This window comes from Calliphora vicina, chromosome 4, assembly GCF_958450345.1.
Source record: "Calliphora vicina chromosome 4, idCalVici1.1, whole genome shotgun sequence".
Classification (NCBI taxonomy): domain Eukaryota; kingdom Metazoa; phylum Arthropoda; class Insecta; order Diptera; family Calliphoridae; genus Calliphora; species Calliphora vicina.
The window spans coordinates 40,293,110-40,317,054 of record NC_088783.1 but is presented as its reverse complement, the minus strand read 5'-3'; the positions used below and the strand labels follow the sequence as shown (position 1 = coordinate 40,317,054).

General features: G+C 28.4%; 1 long non-coding RNA gene across 1 annotated transcript; it reads left to right on the top strand.

The window, feature by feature from the left end:
• Window positions 1-391: 391 nt before the first annotated feature.
• Window positions 392-23,363, top strand: LOC135958017 (uncharacterized). The gene is made up of 2 exons (XR_010576439.1): window positions 392-452; window positions 23,301-23,363. It is a non-coding gene; the product is annotated as an uncharacterized LOC135958017 (long non-coding RNA).
• Window positions 23,364-23,945: the final 582 nt, after the last annotated feature.

The following is a 23,945-nucleotide window of genomic DNA, read 5'->3' as shown; positions in this document are numbered from 1 at the left end:
TTATTGTTTGATGACAAATAACAATCAGAGTATTATTGTGTTGAAATTTATACGCAATTTAAGATTTTAAGGGGGACTAAAAATATAATTGGGTCATTTGGTCATTGGCTATTTAGGTTGGTTTCATAAATTTTAATTTGTAAATTGGTCTAAATATTATATTATTTTGTAACATAATCCATAATAATGTGAAAATCAATGAAATAAATAAATATTTCTCTATATATATTTTTAAAAAAAAACTGCACTTTTTCTTCAAAATTTTTATTTTTACTCAAAATAGTTTCATTATTTTTACACATTTTCCACTCATTACTTGTATACAAGTTTCTGTTCAAAAATATATTAAATTTTCATACAAAACTAATAATTTTTATTATTTCTTTCTTTCTTTACAGCGTATACTTTTATAAGAAATAAACAAATTATTATTTCATTACAATTTACAAAAGGTAAGTTAACACTCAACATAATATTTACATACGAAAAAACAAAAAAAACTCTAATAATTATAATGATTAATTTAAACGTGAAATGTCAAAATATAACCTTGAATAACTGATTGTGTTATTTGTTTTTATGTTAAAGTCTTTCACTTTTTTGTTGTTGTTGTTTGTTATTAGTATTGGGAAACAGAAATCCATTAAAATGTAAAAATAAAGCTCCAACAAAACAAATTGGTTGACATCATCAATTATTCACAAAAGAAACAACAAAAGAACATTCTCATGACACATTTTTTTTTAGCAAAAAAAAAAAATGAAATAATAAAATAAAATGTATTAAACAAAATTTATTGCAAAAAATTCTTAGAAATACAAACTTGCTAAACAAATCATAAATAAATGGAAATAATATCCTTTTATCAGTATAAAAATTTCATACAATTTATGGAAGTCTTAAGCAAATGACATTTGATGTTTTATAATAAAGGCAAGAAGAAACACACCCCTGCTACAAAAAAATAACAAATTCTTTAGATAAGTTTTTTTTTCTAATAAGAAAAAATCATTAAAATTTATTAAATTTGCGTGTGAATATAAATTTACATTCTTGTCATTTCATTATTGCCTTTATTTTATAGCCTACGTTCGATACATGATCGACAAGAGTTTTATGAAATTTTTGTAATTTTAAACCCCTAAATCAATGATGATGATTATTATAAATGATGGTGTATGTATGTACTTTTAGGTTTTAATACAATACAATGAATAAAGAAGACACACTCTCTAATGTTTTATGTTGTATGACAACAATTGCCAATTGTAGCATTTATTGTGTCACCCTTAATGTGAGGAAAATTTGTTCGTGCCACTTACTTGCTGCACAACATCCATTCATTCAATACATTCATTCATTCAATTAGTGGTGGTGATGAGTGAAAATTTCCACATGTTTTACTTTGTTGTTTCAGACTTTTTTTTAATATTTGTTTTGTTGTTCGCTCTTTTGCCATTTTCTATTTGATATAATGACAATATTAAAATAAATACAAATGTTAATAGGTGGAGAAAGAAGTAGTATTCCTGAATTACTATGAAATTCTTACACACACAATATGTGTGTGTAAAACACGCTCAAGTCTGAAATGCCTAAAGGAAATTAATGAAATTTATGCGAAACGTTTGGGATTGTTCTAAGCAGTTTGGTATTGAAAATCACCAAGATCGGTGTAATAGAAAACATTTCGGACATGTTTAAAATTCCGAATATTTCAAATTTAATTTTTTTGAATGAAAACAATTTTTAATTGTCTGACTGATCTCTTTGTTGTAAAATTTTGTGAAAATGAGCGAATTCATTTAATTGTGAATAAATTCGAAAAGAATCCATCGATTTTTATGATCGATATCTCGATAAATCTGAAAAATTTATGCCGTTTTCGATTTTTCATGATTTTTTAAAACAAAAAATAGCTTTTTTTTGACGTAAAAAATTTATTTTTTGCATCAATTTGTTATTATAACTCCGAAACTACTGAGCCGATTGAAACACTGTATATATGTAATAAATTCAATCAATCGAAAAAAAAACACTAACTACTAAATTTTATGCATATCAAACAAAAACTAAAATTTTGTGAAAATGAGCGAATTCACTTAATTGTGAATAAATTCGAAAAGAATCCATCGATTTTTATGATCGATATCTCATTTTGTTGCTATTATATGCGGCTTTGCGACAAAGCAATATAGCTGAACAATTTCTGCCGTTTTCGATTTTTCATGATTTTTTATAACAAAAAAATTGCAATTTTCACGTAAAAAAATTGTTTTTTGCTTCAATTTGTTATTATAACTCCGAAACTACCGAGCCGATTGAAACGCAATATATATGTGAAAATTTGTACATAACATGGGGAAGATGTTTTGAAAATTCAATCAATCGAAAGAAAAACATTAACTACTCAATTTTATGTATATCAAACAAAAAACAAAAATTTTGTGAAAATGAGCGAATTCCTTTAATTGTGAATAAATTCGAAAATAATCTATCAATTTTTATAGTCGATATCTTATTTTATTCCTATTACATATGGCTTTGCAATAAATCAATAAATCTGAACAATTTCGATTTTTCGTGATTTTTTTAAAACAAAAAAATGCTATTTTCACATAAAAAATATATTTTTTGCTTCAATTTTTTATTATAGCTCCGAAACTACTGAGCCGATTGAAACACAATATATATGTGAAAATTTTAAATAGCACGGGAACAATGTTTTCAAAATTCAATCAACCGAAAGAAGAACACTAACTACCAAATTTTATGCATGTCAAACAAAAAACTAATATTTTGTGAAAATGAGCGAATTCACTTAAGTGTGAATAAATTCGAAAATAATCACCCGATTTTTGTGATCGATATCTCGTTTTGTTCCTATTATATGTGGCTTTGCAATAATGCAATAAACCTGAACAATTTCTGCCGTTTTTGATTTTTCATGATTTTTTAAAAAAAAAAAAATTGCTCTTTTTACATAAAAAATTTATTTTTTGCATTAATTTATTATTATAACTCCGTAAAGGCTATGTAAATTTAAAATTTTCTAAGTTTTCTTTAATAATTTCGAAATAAGCGTTTTTGAGTTATGATTAATTATATGCAGAAACATTTAAACAAATTCACAATTTTACTTAAATTATTTTTTTTAAAAAAACTCTCCATAGAATTTAAAATTTGGACCATATTTATACTACTGAAACCGCAATACATCAAAATTGTGTAGTGATTTATAAACAATTTTCGATTTTGTTGCTCTATGTTATTGGAGAGTCAATTATCGCTTGGTAATCTGAAGTGTAGACTGTTTAATTTTTTTATTTTTATTTCACTTTGGGGATAATCCAATTTACTCACTACAAATTTATATTGCTGGGAGAATTATAATTTTTCTATTTGAGGGCTATATAAGTCAAATCCTGTGATGTCCACTTTTGAAAGCATTTCTTTTACGAAATTTCATTTCACCCCACCCCAATAATTTAAATAAATGAGTTTTGTTTTAGAAGGGAACTACCACACACTACAAAGCATGTGTAGACTGCTGTCAATTTAGCCAGCGTAACGATTTGTCATGGATTAGCGAAATGTCAACAAGAGTGTGTGGTATGGGGGTCTTTGCAATGTCAACGACGCATTGCCAAAAAATACATCCATCCATTCATACATATATTTTTCGACAATAAATAAATACAAATTTTTTTTAACGCTTGACAAGCATGCAACAATTGTATTTTATTAGGCAATTTTATTTAATAAATAAATTAAATATTTTCAATTGTTACTACAAACAGCATCATCATCAAGGCAAAGGAGAAGGGATGGAAATGTAACTGATAGCAATGAAAAACAAACAGACAAACTTACTCGCAACACAAATTTAAAAATAAAAATCAATTACTCAAGACATGACAAAAAATAATCAATCATTATTTATTTATTTTATCTGCTAAACTACAATGAATGAATGAATGCATGAATTTAACCCTGTTTGCTTAAAAGAAATTAAGGTAAATCAAATATTTATTTTGTATTGTTGTGGTGTTTCTTTTAAAACCCTCTTAATTTTTGTTATCAACACTTTAAAATATTTTTCCTTTTCTTTTTTCATTTTTTGTGTAGCTCTCTAAAAGAGTGTTGTTTGTGTTTTAGCTTTTAAAAACCATTAGATTTAATGTTTCTTTTGCCACAAATAAGTATAAATAATTCTTGTGCTTTTATACAATAAAATGTCACTAAAGTACTTACATGAAATGAGTGTATGTGTGTGTTTTTTCATTCTCTATGTTATTCTGTGGCATGCAACATTTTTATGTATGTGTATGCACTAGTATTGCAGTTGTTCCCTCGAGTATTTTCTATGCTCGTTCGTACTTTTGTTATGCTGGCAAATGCTTTTACTTTTATTCATTTGTATTTTTCTTTCTTCTTATGCGATGTTGCAACATGTCGCAACATTTTCGCATAACATTGAATTATTGTTAAGCATGTATGTATGTTTGTTTATAAGCCTTGCAAACGAATTGTGTTGCATATTGTGACTATGACTTTTTTTCGAATGAAAATAATACTCTTTGGTATTAAAATATGTATGCATGCATATTTTGTTTTGTTGTCGTTGCCGTTAGTACACACATATTTTTTCTTTATAGGTTTATTCTATGGGATCTAATATGATTTTTTTTCCATTTTTTTTTTGAATAAAACTAGAGCAAAGTTGCAATTTACAAAAGAAGATTTGTATGTGGGCCAACATGAGTGGATATAAAACATACATACATATGTATGTATGTACGAGTACTTAGATACACTCACTCTTTTACCAGCACATAACTATTGTGGATGATTGTGGCAATTGAGATTTATGTAAGGGAATATCTTTCATTTAAAAGTTATTTTGAAAAAACAAAAAAAATATTTATGTATGTGAATTTTTCATAGAGAAGATTATAAAGAAAGTGTTTAAATGGAGTTTAAACTAGGATTTACTAAACAGCGATCAAAATTGCGGAAAAAAAAGAGAAAAGTTTGATGTAATCCAGTGGTCGGCACAAACAGATACTGGCACATTAGAAAATGTGTGGCTATAAGAGCTGACCACTACTGTTCTTAACTATCATTAATCCTTTTTATACCCTTCACCTTCGTGAGAAAGGTATATATAAGTTTGTCATTCCGTTTGTAATTTCCATAATATAATTTTCCGACCCTATATATATATATATATTCTGGATCCTTATAGATAGCGGAGTCGATTAAACCATGTCCGTCTGTCTGTCTGTTGAAATCAATTTTCTGAAGACCCCAGGATCCAAATCTTCAATAATTCTGCCAGACATACTTTCGAGAAGGTTCCTATTTAAAATCAGTAAAATCGGTCCACAAATGGCTGAGATATTAAGAAAAAACCAGGACAACCTCGATTTTTGACCTACATATATCTGGATTACAAAGTCCTTAATATAGACAATATGGATATCTAATGATAGATATTTCAAAGGCCTTTGCAACGACGTATATAAGACCATTGTAAGTTGGTCCTACAATGAGTCAAAATCGGAAAACATATTTTTTAACCCGTTCTTTTTTTTCACAAAAAAAAAATTTTAAAAACAAAAAAAAAAATTTAAATTTAAAAAAAAAATTATCAAAAAAAATTTTAACATTTAAAAAAAAATCTAAATTATTTTTTTCTAAAAAATGGAAAAAAAATATTTTGTTTACTTAAAAATATTTAAAATTTGTATTGAAGTATAGTTCGGCACAGCCGAATATAGCTCTCTTACTTGTTTAGTAAGTTAATCGTAGGTTAAACTATATCTGGCATTTGGTGAATTTAGTTTCGAAAATAGCTTATTTTCGAAGATATTTACAATTACATTACTAATAAATAGCAATAATTGATATAATAATACATTGGAATTGTTACCATCAATCTCAAATTTTGGTGGAAGTACATTTCATCAGAGAAACAATTTTTCTTAACAATTTTCCAGTCACCATAAGATAGAATATATTACTTCAGTTCAAGGTGGGTTGTGAACCGCAGGTGTACATATTCACTTGGAGTCCTATTAGGTTTCATTTGGAATAGAAAAGACAGTGAAAAGAAGTATGAAATTAAATTTAAAAAAAACATTGCCAGCACAAAATAGCAAGAAATAGTAAACAATAGCTCTCACAATTAAGACTCTCCTGAGGACATCCAGTAATGTCCTCAACTGCCTAATCGATAATTGCAGGCTGGCTCATTAACATACGATTTGTTCCATCGCCTCAATATCCTCGACATTCTCGCACTAGCTTTTATTTTGTAACTTTTAGTTAGCTATGACCTTTACTCATCTTTCTGGCATTATAAGGATTCCGAGCCAAAATAAACAATTTCGGATAGTCTGTTCCCAGTTAGAGCGATCTGCATTTATCGAAGCAAATAGTAGTCGGACGGGGCAAGGTCTGCACTTAAGGCAGGTAAGTCAAAACTTCCCAACGTCTTTCTAATATATATTTTAACAAGTATTGCAACATGTGACCGAGTATTGTCATAATCGAATATAACGCTTTCATGTCTGGCCACATATTCTTGGCGTTTTTCGGCCAATGCTAGCCGCAAACGAATCAGTTGCAGGTTCTCTGTGATGGTATAGCCAGATTTCAACAGCTCATAACAAATAGGAACCTTTTGCATACCAAATACAGAGCTTTATCTTAGCGCTATCGATATTTGGCTTTGGTGTCGATTCGGCTGGTTCGCTGGGCTTCACATTCGATCTTTAACGTTTCTGGTTATTGTAATGTATCCATATTTTATCGCCACTAATGATTCGGTGCAAAAACGATTTTCTTTATAGCGTTCAAGCAGGATTTCGGATATGCAAAATATTATTTTAAGGTATCTGGGCTCCAGTTCGTATGGTGTCCAATTTCCCTGCTTTTGGATGAATCCTCCTGATCGAAAACATTTTGAAATTTGCTGCTCCCAATGATTTTGCAAGCTCTTGTGGAGTTTTACAACAATCTTTATAGAGTAAAGCCTCAAATTCTTGGTCTTCAAACTTTATTGGCTGACCTGGGCGATATTTGACTTCCGTGTCAATATTACATCTTCTGAACCGCACAAAGCATCTCTCGCACGATGGAACACATTCACCATAAGCTTTGGTGAGCAATCGGTGTACTTCAGGAGCACTTTTTATTCAAATTAAAGAAGTAAAGCAAAACTTCCCGCATATGACGATTTGTTGGCACAAAATTCGGCATTTTCGAAGCAAGAATAAATGACAGATATATACGCTTCAACTTCAGACACAATAGCTTCATTTTATAAAAATACATCAAGTACAGAAAAAACTTTAGATTTGAAGTTTTGGTAAAACTGAACTATTATTATACGTAACATATTCTTAACTAAATGAAAATTACTAGTGAGTGAATTTAAGTTTAAAGGAACTAAGTAAGTACTAATAGTTATACCACATAACAAAAAAGTCATTATTAGACTCCTTCTGTGTAAAGCAGGAACGTATACAGTAGTCATTTAAAAGTAAGTTATTCTGCATGTTTTTTCTGGCATACACTTGAAATGTTTTATTTTTTACAAAACTTAAATATCCTTTGTTTAAATTCACATTAAACAAAACTTAAATCATATAAATTTTTCTACATGAGTCACTCACTCACTCATCTACCAATTTGTATAATAAATAATTCCCACTTTTTGTTTTATTTTCTATAATTCTTTATGTTGTGTTCAACAATTATTTTCTTAAGCTGTCATTTCATGACATGACATTTAACATTTCAATTATATTGTTGATTATATTTAATTGCAACAGCTATCAAATTATATAATTATATACTCTACTTACTACTCAGTGCTCTATACTAGCATCTCCACTCCACTCAACTCCATTCATTCCCATGTTGAGGTGGATGGAGTAGATTTTTTTAACCAGTAGATACGAGTTGGTTATATACGTTTTCGTTTTGAGTGCAGGTGTTTTTGAAATGTGTCAAAAAGCAACAACAAAGTTCAAATATGTATTCCTACTCCTTTTCATTGAAATTGTGCTGAAAACAAACAAGTGAGTCAATATTTTTAGTAAGGTACTTGTAATTAAAATAATATTCTTTAGTTATGTTATGTTTTGTTTTTTTTGTTTGTTTGTTACTGGGTTTGGAAACAATCAATCTACAAGTCATGTTCTTGGGATTTATTTTTTTATTTTTAAGAGTTTAATGGCCGCCTGTTTAAGACTACAAGTAACACCTACAACACTGGCTGCCATAACTACTTGAAAGTGTCAGAAATGTTGGTAACAAAATCAATCTCTGTTGTAAAATATTTAAAAACTCTAACAGAAGTATGAAGGAATAAACGATTCGAATTCAATTTATTACTATTAAATATTATAATTTAAACATACCAAAGACTATTTGACCATTACAATAATGATATGGGAGATGTTGATCACATTGTATACATAGATAAATAGACAAAGATCGGAAACTCTCCTGTCTAAGATCTAACTCAGTTGTCAAAAACCTAAGTGATGAGAAGGTATTAGTAAAAAAAAAACTATGTGAAAACAAAAACAACACTCTTATATGTGACGATTTTGAGTAATTTCTTTTATTTGAGTTTTTTTCTAGTTTCCGCTCTATGTGCATTTCTCTATGTTTTTATTTATTTCAAACTTCTCTAAAACATTATGAGTTATAACTCGTCTTTATAGTTATTATTGAAATAAAAACATTTCAAATTTTATTTTTTTTTTATAATTTTTTTTTTAATTAAATTTAGTTTTTCTTTTTATATATTTTTTTGCTGTATCAGCTTTAAAATATTTAAAAAATTTCCTACTTTAAAACATTATACGTATTTAGGAAATGATATGTAAATATTTGCAAAATAAATTTAAAAGGTTTTATTTACAAATACATACATATGTATTTAAGGCAAATAAAAAGGGTTTTTTTGTCTCTACTAAATTATTAAAGTCAAAATTAAATTTGCATGCAAATGTTATTAGGTTTAGTCAAAGTTTCAATACTATAAAATGTATAGATTGTAACTGTATTTATAAAATTTATTTTCAAATACATTTATTTTACTAGAATATGTATGTATTTGTATTACAGCCACACTCTCACAAATACTTTAACATTTTGTATATTTGTATTTAAAATAAATAATTTAACAAATTTGAAATTAACATTTCGGCACTTTAGTTTCTAACATACATATAATAATCACAAACACATCATTATATAGACAACAAATATAAATTTCAAATTTGTTTAAGTAGATTACCCAGTAGACATGAAAGTGTTTGGGAAATAACTATTTGTTATAAAATAGAAATACAAAATATTTGCTGATATTCCCAAATGTTAACCAGCATGTTAAATAATACATAATGTTTTGTTTAATATGTAAAATTAGTATAAAATTAATTCAAGTTAAATTCAATTTTTCTTAGCAACATGTTTCTGTTATGTTGCTAAACATGTTGCTAAACATGTTGCTAGAATTTTAATACATTTTTTAATATTCTTTAATTGGCATTCATTTAGCTTTATGTATTAAAAACATGAAGTTCTTTACATAGATAAATAAATACACATATATCGGAAACTCTCCTGTCAAAGTCCTAAAAAGTTGTCAAAAACCACGTATGTGTAACATTTTTGAGTAATTTTTTGTTTTTTATGCGGGATTTTTTCAAATTTGCAGCTTTTATTTTGAATCATTTGTACAATATAAATTTATTCAAAGTATTGGTCATTGTTAGCTATTACCATTTCCTACCTATCTTTCTGGCAACTTATGGATTCCGAGTCAAAAGAACTGTTCATCTTTTGAGACCAAGAATGAATCAAGACAATATCGGATACTCTGTTCCAAAGTGATGCGTATCTCAGAGAGAGAGCGTTCTGCATTGCTCGAAGCAAATAGCAATCGGACGGGGCCTATAAAGCGAGTGAGGCAACGAATCAAGCCAATTTCGAATACTCTGTTCCAAAGTGAAGCGTATCTCAGAGAGAGCGTTCTGCATCGATCGAAACAAATAGTAGTCGGACGGGGCAACGTCTGGACTATAAAGCGGGTGAGGCGAAACTTCCCATCCACTTCATTCTAAATACTTTTTAACAGGTATTGCAAAAAGTGGCCGAGTGTTTTCATGATGGAATATTACGGTTTCGTAGCTGGTCGCATATTTCGGTCAATGCTTGCTTCAAGCGAATCAGTTTCATTCTGTACAGGTTCCCTGTGATGGTCTGGTAAGATTATAGTAGCTCAGAATATATAGTACCCGTTTGCTCCCACCTAATACAGCTAATTACCTTAACGCCATGGATATTTGACTTTGGTGTTAATTCTGCTGGTCGTCTGAGCTTCACATATGATCTCTTACGCTTCCGGTAATAAATATATTTTCATCGCAAGTTGAGATTCGGTGCAAAACTTATTTTCTTTTATAGCGTTCAAACATCATTTCGGACATGCAGAATCGTATTTCAAGGTCTCTCGGCTTCAATTCGTATGTTACCCAATTTTTTTGCTTTTGGATGAATCCTGCTGCTCGCAAACATTTTGAGTAGATCTTAAGCTCTCATTGGTCTTCCATCTTTTTGGCTGGCCTGGGTGGTAATTTTTGTCTTCCGTCACAAAAGCACGACTTATGGAACGCATTCACCATAAGCTTCATTGAGCAATCGGTGTGCTTTAGCGGCAGTTTTTTCCAAACTAAAGAAATAAAATAAAACTTCCCGCATATGACGCTTTGTTGGTATAAAATTCAACATTTTCGAAGCAAAAAAGCTTTGCTGGTTACACAATAATGTTCAATAACTAAGTGAGAATAAATGACAGATATATGAGGAGCCGCAGAACAAAAGGTACTTTTTTGAAAATTTAAAAATTTTGAGAAATTGATTTTTTCTAGGAGATTTCAACCCAAATATTATAAAAATACCAAAAAATCAATTTGTAAAAAAATTCGAAAAAGTACTTTCTGTTCTGTGGCTCCTCATATACCCTTCAAAATGACATATAAGTTCAAAAGATACGCCATTAGTGTAAACTTGCATTTTTAAGTCATACACCCAATATTTAATTCTCCAAAGTTATTATTAATTCTATTTGTATAAATGTTGCAACAAATGTTTATAAATTATTTACAATAATGTTTCAAAACATTTGTATTTACATTGAGTTAAAACAAAAGCATACTGAAATATTGCTAATAATGTTTATAAACATTTAAAAAATGTTGCTAAGAATGTTTCAAAACTTATAGCTTATTGCTCTAATGCTGGGCAATGTATTCAGACTTTTTCCTTGTTTTCTTTGATTTCAAAATTTACAATTCCACTTTTCTACAAAAAAATTCTGTTTACTGGTGTTTCTATTTGATCATGTTTCTGCCTGTTTAATGTGGTAATATGATGACTTAAGGATTTTCCCAATGTTTAATATTATTACCAAACAAATCGTATTTTGTTTATTCATGCACAAAACACATAAATAGATACATACATATGTATGTATAAATATGCAAATATATCCTATCGCACTCATATTTGTTTAGATGTTTATATACATTTGAATGTATCGAAGAGATACAAAGATATAAATTTATGGCATAAACTTATTTATAGGCATTTTGATACTTAGATGCATAAATATTTATAGTAGTCTATGAGTGTTTGCTATCAAATAATTGAGTTGTTTGTAGTAAATGTTATATTTGTTGTTCTTATACAATATATTGTTGATTTGCAATATTTTAGTTTTGTATTTTAATCTTATCGATAAATTAAATTTTCTAATGAAGTGTGAACTGAAAAAAAAACTAAACAAAACAAAAATTGCTTAGTTAAGAGGAAAAAGGCAAAGAAAATCACAGATTTAATTAAAGAAGTTTGTGTAAAATTAGATTTTTTTAAATTTTACTAAATTTAACACTTTAATATTTAAAATGGCCTCCACACACCTGCTAAAACCTTAGCAATTATATTTTTCAAATATTTCGCAATATTTTTTCTTAGCTAAACCTTTAATAAAATGTCATCTCTTAGGATTTATGTATCTTGCTTAATAAACAAAACTAGGTTAAACAACAAATATAAACAATTTTCATAATATTATAAACTACATTTTCATAATAAAAATCTTGCAAAATTGTTTGTAAACCCAAAGAAAAAATAAAATCCACCAAAATAAAAATTATAAAACTTTGTCACTTTGAGAATTAAAATGCAGAGATTTAATATACATAAAATTTATCACGTAGCACGAGTACAATATTTGTATGTTTTTCGTTTCATTTTACATTTACATTTACTACTATGAACAACTGAAAAAATAACCAAGTTAGGAGGAAAAAAAAATCTCAAAATATTTTCAGTGAAAACTTACAACATTTCCAACTCTGTATGCAGGAGGTTAACAGGTCAAAAACTGAACACACTCTTACACTTAACATTCTGCCGTAATGTATTTTGGTGTCACATTTTTTTATATATTTTTTTTTTCTGGTGAACACAAATGAAAACAGAAAATTCACAGATTTTTCAAACACACACAGTAGATTAAATCACGTCCCATGTCCAAAAAAAACAAAGTTGAAAAAAATCAAATATAGTGGAAAAATATTTTCACAAGAAATATTCAAATAAAAACACAATTCTTGAATTAAATATGAACAAAAAAAAGAAATGAAATTTCATTAAAATGCTAGACAAAAATTTTTAAGTTTATGGAAATTTAAATTGTTAAATTAAAGGTTTTATTTTATTGTTGATTCATAAATATATACTTTTATTAGGGACATTTAACCCTTAAACAATCAATTCTAACATGATATAAAAAACAAAGCATATCTTTAGGAGGCTTAAGCCATTGATCGGCACTCATAGGCATCAGTGGCCGATCGCAATCTACTATTCAAATGTACACAACACGAATGCAAGTTAAATTCGTTAAATAAATATTATTGGGCATATGACTTAAAAATGCGTGATTTACTATAGATGGCTTATCTTTTCAACGCGGTATTTGTTTTTAATAATTTATGTGTCATTTTCAAATAATGCCGCTGAAGCACACCGACTGCTCTCCAGAGCTTATAATGAATATGTCTGATCGGTTTCAATATGCGAGAAATGGTTTGTGCGATGGTGATTTTGACACAGAAGAAAAAATCGCCCAGGCCAGTGAAGACCAAGAATTGGAGGCATTAATACATGAAGATTGTTGTAAAACTCAACAACATCTTGCAAATCATTGTGAGCAGCAGGAATAGAAGCTGAGAGATCTTGAAAGAAGTGTTTTTATGATCGAAATGTTGCTTGAACGCTATAAAAGAAAAACATTTTTGTACTGAATCATTAATTGCGATGAAAAATTTATGTTTTACGATAACCCGAGGCGTAACAAGCCGTATGTGCAGCCCGTCCAACCAGCCGAATCGACACCAAAGCTAAATATCCATGGCGATAAGGTAATGATCTGTATTTGATGGGAGCAGAAGGGTCCTATCTATTATGAGATGCTGAAATTTGGCCAGACCATCACAGGGAAACTTTACAGTACGCAACTGATTCGTTTGAAGCGAGCATTGACCGAAAAACGCCCAGATATGAAACCGTAATTTTCCATCATGACAACACTCGGCCCCATGTTGTAATACCTGTTAAAAAGTATTTAGAATGAAGTGGTTGGTTAGTTTTGCCTCATCCGCCTCAGAACGTGTCCCGTCCGAATACCATTTGTTTCGATCGATGCAGAAACCTCTCTATGGGATATGCTTCACTTTGGTACAGAGAACAGATCCGTTCTTGGCCTCAATAGATTATCAGTTCTTTTAACCCTTTCGCTACAAGTTTTAACTGGAGGGGTTAATAGATGTTTTAAGTATATCATATGGTTGGTGCCCTACGTGTCCTGGTTTATCCGTTATACCAAATTAAATTTTTAGTCCTGGAAACTTATCCTGAAGCCCACAATGATTTTTTTTAATATTTTTTTTATTTTTGTATTTCCCTAATATATTTCTAAGCATTCTAAATCATTTTTATTACAAAATTATAGTTTTTACAAATTTTATATGCAAAAAATCGATGGCACTTTTTAAAAAAAAAATTCAAAAATCTATTTACACACATTTTCAAATTGCTATCAATCAACACGAATTGCGATAATTCAAAGAAATAAATTGTAAACAAAAATAGACTCGAAAAAAAAAATAAAAATATAAATGTCGAAGTTATGTGCAAAAATCTAAAATGTATCAATATGGATACAATGTAGCGAAAGGGTTAACTCGGAATCCATATGTTGCCAGAAAGATGGGAATACATTTTTTATTGTTATTGTTACGAATTTGCATTAGCGTTTTGAATTTAACGGTTCGTAAGGACTTTTTTAAAAGGTAAAAACGTGAAAATGTTTAAAAACTAAAAATTTAAAAATAAATCCCGCATTTTTAAGTCATTCACTCAATATAAGGGAAACAAATTGGAGATTGTGCATTAAAGCCACAATCGAAACTTAATTTCAAGCAACATTACAATAAATTTACTAATATGCCATGTTTTCTATTGAGCCGACCACTGCTCTAAGCCCTCCAACTAAATTTTTATAGTCCACACTAAATATTTAATTTTCATACATTTCATTTTTTCATGAAATTAAATTTTATGCTCTAATTAATCGTTAATGTTTGAAATATTCAAACTCTTATTTTTAATACAAAACCCAATTTATTCATATTTATAAATGGCTCACATACCTAAAAGTATACTTCACTAAACCTACAAAAAAATAAACCCAGTAATAATAAATTTATTATTGTTATATTGGTTTATTTGGTTTTTTGTTTCTGTAATTCTACGCTTTGTGGTTGAATAAATGCAATAATAATATTAATAAAACAAAAATCCCCAACAATTTTTGTATTATTGTTATTAGTTTTGAACGAATGAATGAATATCACATCACATCACGTATTATTAATATAAAAATGACCTAAATATAATGATCTATACTTCCCTATGCAAACAACTTCATATACATATGAAAAATAAAACAAATTGAAATGACTTTAGGGGGAGTCCAGGGGTATAAAGGGAGATGGAGTATAAAGAATGGAAAATTGTTTTATTTTTTTTTCCAACTACTACATATTTGTATTTATTTTAAATCCATTGGCAATTTTTATTTCGTTTTAGTTTATTTTGTTGTTTTCAATCAATCCCACAACTAATCACAATACAGGAAAAAATTGTAAAACAATTTTAATAGAATTTCGTTATAGTTTATTTGAACTGACCGTTTTATGTTCTGTGTGTCCGTCGCTGTATTGATGATTCACATGATTCCCATGATGTGATTGGAAAGGATTGTGTGTAGTTTGGTATAGGGTAGATCGTTGTACAGAGAAACATTAAGCCACAAAACTAGATTTTAGTTTAAAACCGTATGAAAGAAATAACTAACTATGTAGTGGAATGTTCACTATTACATGCGGGTAAACCAAGCAAACATTTCTTATTTAAGCTTACTTATAAAAGCAAAGTTTTTAGCTTTCTGTAATTTAAATGTTTTTCAATAAATCCTGTTTGAGTCTTGTCTTAACTCACTAAAAGCTTTCCAAAATTAAAATTTAGTTTTACTATTGAACTAAATTATGAACTATAATCTTAATTTTAAACCTTTAAGATTTCCACAGTTTAAAATTAAATAAAACATTTGAAAGTTTAACTTTAATTCAGAAATAAGAAATCCATTAAGTCCATTTATAATTAACCTAAGCATTTAATTTAAGTCTTGAAGAATAATCATGCCAGAAGAAATTAAATTTTCATTTTGAAAATTTTATTTTTTAGTTCATGCTTAGTTTAGCTTTTAGTTCGTTAAATCCATTAGAAGTAACCAAATTCCTTTATTATTGACATTAAATCAAGTATTATTTTAAGGTAAATGCTTTAAAATGTCCAAAGTTTAAACTTGGTTTAACTTATATGCTATTAAGAAATAAAAGCTTTAAGCTTTGGGAACTTTAAACCCAGTTTAAGTCTATTTATTATTAACCTCAATATCAAAACTCAGTTTTGAACAATAATTATGACATAAGTAACTTGGGTTTAAACCTAGTTTACCTTTAAATTAAAAGCTTTAAGATTTCCTAAGTTTAAACTTATGAATATACAAGTTTTTTGACAGTTAAAATCTTGGTTTAAATAAGATATAACAAAAAGTTTTTACCTTTGCGGAATTTGACAATCCAGTTTAACTTTAAATCACAAATACAAAAGCAAATAAATCTGCTTTTAACTTCTGTCTTGAACCAAAATTATGCCAGTAACAATTATTCAGAAACTAAATACATTTATTAATAACAGTGAACCTAGTTTAAACTATGTTTAACTTATATGTAAACACTGTAACGAAAATCCTTTTATTAGTAAAACTTTACCCATTTTAAGTATTGGTTTAAATAAGCCTTAAAAAAGAAAAGCTTTAAGCTTTATGAATTCTAAACCCAGTTTAACTTTAAGTCACAAGTGGGTAAGTTTTAAATAAAATTTTTGTTAGAGAACTTTATTTTTTAAAATAATAAAAGTTTTTCTAAAAGCTTGCTTTAATAGTTTTTCAATTTAAACAAATTGTTGGCTGGTTTATACCATTATTATTATGTTGTATGTACAACATATAGAGTGTAACATGTTTTGTAGTAATAGCATTGCGATTGTTCATTTTGTTGTTCTTGTTGCTGCTGTTGAATGTTATTTTGCTGTTATTGCTTCTGTTTGTTGCATGTTTGTTTCACTACAACTATTATATTGTAGATGGTGTATACTTATATGATGTTTCGTTTCGATGTACTTTTTTATTTCTTCTTTTTCTGTTGTTCAAATCACAGTCCATCTCTCGAACGATATAGCATATAGTTTTTTTATTTTTTTATTTTGTAGTTTAGCCATGTTACACAAAACATATTTTTGCACTACATTGCATTCAATTTAACTGAACTTTGGATAAGCTTTTTGCATTACATTCTGTAATGTATATAGAGAGGATAAAAAAACCATGTTACATGAAAAAAAAACTATTACTCTACATACATACATTTGTATTTGTACAAAAAATATAGAAACCATATTAAATGGTTGGAAAATTGAAAATAATAAATATAATAGGAATTACAGAAATAATTGAGAAAAAAAAGTAAAAAAGATAATAAAAACTAAATCGAATTGTTCAATCTATATAGAGGGTGGTGGGTATATGGGTTTTTTTGTAATAGAACAGAATTGTTATTGAAGTTAATTTTATTATGAAATAGTATTGTCTATTTCATTTACTTAAAGAACAAAACTAATTTGATGTTAGTCATACATATTTGTAACAAATTACATGACCTGCAATGTCATGTGAATAAAAAATATTCTCAGGATTGTTTAGAAAATTGAAAATTATCCGTTTTAATTCACAACGTAGTAACTCGTTGTGAAACACATAATTTATTTTAATTCAATGACCGCTAGGTTAGACTGTTTTGCAAGTAGCGGGCAACATGGAGATCATTCGTTTCCTCATCAAAGTTGTCGTCCTCTTTATCATCTTCAAAAATCCCTTCATCAAATTATACTTTACATACAAATTTTGAAATATTTTCAGGTAAACGAAATTAAAAAAAAAAAATATTTTTTTAAAATATTGAAAAAAAAAAAATTTATTTTTATTTCAAAATTTTGTTCAAAAAATTTTTTTTTTAATTTTTTGGTGAAAAAAAAATTGATGACCAAAAATTTTTATTAAATTTATTTATTATTTTTTAAAAAAAAAAATATTTTTTTTATTTCTTTGATTTTTTTTTAATTTATTAATGAAAACAATTTTTTTTGCCACTTATAAAACATTAAAAAAATGTAAGATTTCGTCCAACAGTGTTCAATAAATTCATTTTTATTATATACTAGCTAACACCCGGTATGCTTCCTTGCTCGTATCATAATGAAATAAAGAGTTAAAAAATATATATTTATTTAGTAATTAAAATCTACAGTTTCCTTTTAAATTAATTCTTATTCCATTATCTTATGATTTACAATATATTAGGTCTATCTAAAATTAGTTTCTAATGTAACAAACAAACAAATTCAGTTTTATATATGAAAGGTTTTCCCATGTTTAAAAATGTTAACATTTAATTTACATTGTTGATAGTCCGACACTTTCTGTCCTAAATATTCATATTGATAGCTGCTATATATAATTTGTCATATCTATGAGAGTGGCCACCGCACATTTTCAGAAAAACTTGTACAATATTCGTGCAAAATTGTAAGACTTCCACAACTATAGTTCTCTAAATATTCGAAAATAACTATTTACTTTGTATGGGAGGGTCAACACCCCCTGTTACAATTCATCCCATTCCTGGTTAAACTTCATGCACTGATAAGAAATTGATTCGTACAATGTTTGAAGACTGTCAAGATTATAGTTCTAAAGATATTCGAAAATATATGGGTGGTGCCACGCCCATTTTTTCAATTCTGCTCATTTTGAGCCAAGCAGCGCACACAACTATAGTTCAAAATATTCACCAGATATTACTTAATAACTATTTAATGTTTATGGGAAGTACCACGCCCACTTGAAATTTAAAAATAAAAAAGTATCCTATTGTTCCTTCTAGATATATATTAACACACAGTAACAAATTTAAGATAATCAGTCCAGCGGTTTAGGCTCCTATAAGTTACAGACAGACAAACAAATAAATAAACAGACATACATTCAGTTTTATACCCTACACCACCATAGTGGGGAGGTATCCACATAAAGTTCAAGAGAAATAAGTTTCAAATGGACATAAATCACACGAACTAATTTCCTGGCCATCCATAATTGGTCAAAGATCCCATTAAAGACCCATTTCCTAAAATCACTTTAACGAGCATAAATTATTCAAGTTTTAAAAGAAAAATAATTTTGCTCATTTACTCAGTGTAGGGTATTAAATATTCGGCTTTGACCGACCATACCTTCTTACTCGTTATATACAGTGGGGAGCTCAAATGAGTACATGTTTCTATTGTGTGCAATTCTTATAGAATAAAAATAAAACTAATAAAGCAAATCCAAAATTTTTTTCTGTCATTTATTTTATGTTTAATATGTAACAAAATGAATTACAATTCAAATGAAAAACATCCAGTTCTAAATAAAAAAAAACAGACAAAACTAAAATAACTCGCATGTACTCAATTTTGCACCCCACAATAACCTTAGGGAAGAATTGCATTTTTTAAAAAAATTTTCAAAATCCTTTCTTACGTAAATAAAATTTTACACGCATTGGCATATTTTCTATAAATTTTTCATTAACTTTTTTTGGAATACTCTCTCTCTCGTGCTCAATCCGCTGTTAAAGCTCGTACAAATTGGTAGGAGTTAATCGGTATTGTTTCAACCGCCAATTCACGATTCACTAAAAATTCTCAATAGGATTGAACTCAAGAAATTGAGCTGATAACTGCATTAATAAGAAATTTTTCTAGGAACACCATTCTTTACGATTTTTGACGTGTGTATTGGGTCACCATCCTATTGAAAAATTACTTCTTCTGCGGGATAAGCGTTATAATCTACAAAGTCAAAAGACGAATGTGAAAAAGACAAAGATAATTAAGTATTGAGGTCGGTATATCGAACTGGACACTATTTCGGTAGAAATTTTGCTCACTAAACCATTTTTCAAAGTTTTTGATGAGTGCTTTAATTCGCCGTCCTGCTGTAAAATAACTTCTTCGACATGATTGGCGCTCTTATCTACAAAATCGGAATGGCAAGTCTATAAATTCGGTATGATTAGTATTCAATATACGCAGATAGTCTTCTTAACTCATTATTTCGCCGATTTTTTCAAAATTGGTGACACCGTAAGGAAACAGTAAAACACGGTAATGATATGGGGTTGCTTTATATGGTGCCACCTTGGACCAATGCAAAGAATCAATGCAATAATGGGAAAAGAAAACCATCTGCGTATTTTGCAGACTCAAAATACCGATTTTGTAGTCTCATCATCACGTTTTTGTATATAAAAGAGGAAATCCTGCAGAAGAAGTAATTTTTCAATAGGATGGTGACCCAATGCACACGTCAAAAATTGTAAAGAATGGTGTTCCTAGAAAAATTTTTTATTAATGCAGTTATCAGCTCAATGTCTTGAGTTCAATCCTATTGAGAATTTGTAGTGAATCGTGAATTGGCGGTTGAAACCATACCTATTAACTCCTACCAATTTGTACGAGCTTTAACGGCGGATTGAGCATGAGAGAGAGAGTATTCCAAAAAAAGTTAATGAAAAATTTATATAAAATATGCCAATGCGTGTAAAATTTTATTTACGTAATAAAGGATTTTGGAAATTTTTTTTAAAAAATGCAATTCTTCCCCAAAATTATTGTGGGGTGCAAAATTGAGTACATGCGAGTTATTTTAGTTTTGTCTGTTTTTTTATTTAGAACTGGATGTTTTTTGTTTTGAATTTTAATTAATTTTGTTACATATTAGACATAAAATAAATGACAGATAAAATTTTTGGATTTGCTTTATTAGTTTTATTTTTATTCCATAAGAAGTGCACAAAATAGAAACATGTACTCATTTGAGCTCCCCACTGTATATATAGATTCCACATTTCGTCCAAATTCGAAAAGTCAAAAATTCAAAGTAGGTCGAACAAAATTTTACATATTTTTCGAAGTTATAAATTTCATAAAAAAAAGTTTTTCACAGGTCAGGATGGTGAACAGTAGGATGGACTTGTTGGAACAGTAGGATGGACTTGTTTGAATGGAGTCAATGTTGCCAGCTAAGATGTGATTAGTTCATTTCAAGATAACATTTTTTGTATTGAACATCCATTCTTCACGGTGATGGATAAACGATCTTAACTTATTTTCATCAAGAAGGATCATTTGTTGGGAATATAAACATCTCAACAAATTAAAAGATTTCTAAATATTGGTTGTACTTGCTTAAACATGTTCGATCCGGTTTTCAAAGACCTTTCATAGCATACTAAATATTTGTAACTATTTGGTCTTTGGAACAAATAGATAAAAAATTAAAAAAATTGATCTTATTGGCCTTTGATCCACATCACTAACTTTTAAACCTTAAGCAAAAAGTTGGTGAAATTTTAAAAACTAAATGGTTAGGCTGTTTATTTTAAGCTTTTGTTTGGGCCCTCCTAATATATAGTTCGTTTTAACACAATTTCGTATGCCTGACTGAGTGTATGTCAAATTTTTATCCTACATAAACTATAACTTGATTATATTATAGTTTACTGTTTTTCACTCTCTCTCTCTCTCTCGCTTCCTACATGTCTGGGTTAATTCAACAAAACCAACAACAGCAAGCAACTGACTGTCATTTAAGGTTTTAACTTGTTTTCCTACCAGTTCATCATGATGATGACGTTGGTGTGGTAGTGGACATGTTTTAAGGATACTTTACGTTTTCGTTGCTCCTCACTTTTTGTTGTGTTTGTTTAACAACAAAAAAAAAAAGAAAGAACAAAAAAAGACATGTACAAGTAGTCGCTCGTCACACGTCCACATGTATTTATTTCATTTTCAAGCAACACCTTAAATTACAAAGGTGGTTGGATAAATATTTTGTTGTTTGTTATACTCTCCAGTTCCCTCACTGCGTTCATTGCTGTTGTTGGTTGTCCAGCAATTTGGTTCAACAAGTTAGGTTTTTCGTTTACTGAATGAAGCATAAATACAAATTCATAGTATACATTTAGGTGTCTACTGGTAGCAGCTAGTGTTGTCGTGTTTGCTAAAGGTGTAAAGAAAATATTGTTACGTGTTTTAAAGTGTGCTGTGGGTTTTTTCCTTATTGTCTTTCATTTTTTTTTTTATTTTTTGTTAATAAGGTAAACAACAAATTTATGAAACACTCCTAAAAAATTATATACTTTTTATATAAATATTAAGGAATAATCAAACAAAAATGTTTTTTATTAATGTTAAGGTTGGGACAGTGTTGTTTATCTACTTGTTTGGTAATGATATTAAAAATAAATTTTGGTAGTTACTTTTTTTGTTTGAGGGTTGTTTACAATATACGATTTTTTTTATATATAAATTACAAATTATAGGCTTATGTTAACGTGTTTTCTTGTTACTTATGAAATGTGATATAAATTAGTTTAATTTGTTTTATTGATGAGAGGTGTCCTTTTATTTAAAGTTTTAAGGCTGATGACGTTGATAAATTTAATTGATATTACAGCTGTTGACAGTGCGTTGTCTAAATATAGAAGGTGTAATTTCTGAAACAAGTTATGTGAATTAAAAGTTTAAATGTAACTAGTTTTTGTCAAATTTGTTTAAAGGCAGCTTTATACTATTTAAGTTCCCAATTATGGTTATCAGCTGCTTCTGAAAGGCTTTTCGCCAATGTAAACTGGTGTAAAATAAAACTGATAAATTATACAATTAAAGAACTCTCAAACTTTGAAATGTCAATAGGTTCTCATATAAGCCAGATTATGAACATGATTGTATATTTACCTATGTGGTCGGCACTCGTAGATACCAGGGGCCGAACAAAATTAGATATTTACCTGTCATCAATATGAATGTTATCGAATTGTATGCAAATTAGATGCATAAATCACAACAGAGAATTAAAGTGCATAACATGTTATTAATATACATGTTCTCTTAATGCCGACCACTGATTTGCATGTACAAAACACGAATATGAACGAAACTCCGATATGTTAGACGGATTTGTGTGCCTAGCGCCGCTCAGTGTAATAGGCACTTAAGAGAAATTGAACTTATGAAATAAGCGAACTAGTTCGTTTTAATTACATGACATAAATAGCTCTTTATTTTCTTTTTATGTATTTTTTAATCACTTATGAATCAAAAAATTCATAACCGGTTTTTATTTATACTTTTCTTACTTTAAGTTTAAACTTAAATCAACCTATAATGACTTTTAAATTTCTGCTACTGATCACTATTTAAATTTAGCTTATTTCAAAACTTCTACTATAATAATCGCCTTATTAGCATTATATTTATATTTTAATAATATACAAATGTAAACTTTTTTTATTATTTTCTCTATTGTATTATGTGAACAAATCTTATTATAAGCTTAACTACAAATTGTTTTTTAATGTAAAATTTATTTAAATTAATAATAACTTTAACTGTTTTTTCTTCTTTTCTATTTGCAGGTAAATCAAATTTAATCTCATAAATATTATAAACTATGGTAAGCGTATTTAAATAAATTTAAAGTTTTATCACTCATTAAAATCTTAGAAAAACAAAAATATTAAAATGCAAAATTTTGTTAAACATTTTATTTTTGAGAAAATTATTATTATTATTTATGTTTAAAATAATAACAATGACCATAGATAGAAACCAGAAAAAAAGTTAATAGCCCTTACAATATTCTTTGTTGTAGTAGTTCGTGCTGATAATTATGTTTTTTTTTTTGTATTCCCATTTTAATAATGTTGTTTTATGGACAGAAAAATTAAACAGTTTTCTCCCCCTCACAAATAAACCAACTCAACCTAAGTAATAATTTAGTGTTAAAAGAAGACAAATATGTGCCAACACAGCACATTAAAAACGCTTACTGTCTGCCGTACCAGCAGCATAAAATCATAAACCATGAAATTATAAAACGACACATTCAACAAACTATTTACTACTGTGGAACGTAGTAGTAGTACCCACGCCATAAATAATTGAAATGATATAAAAATTTATTTACCCAAACAAAATATTCAAATAGGGTTTGTGTGTTTGGGAAAAATGTATGTTTTATATAACAGCAACACGCAGTTAGATCAGAAGTTCTATTTTGT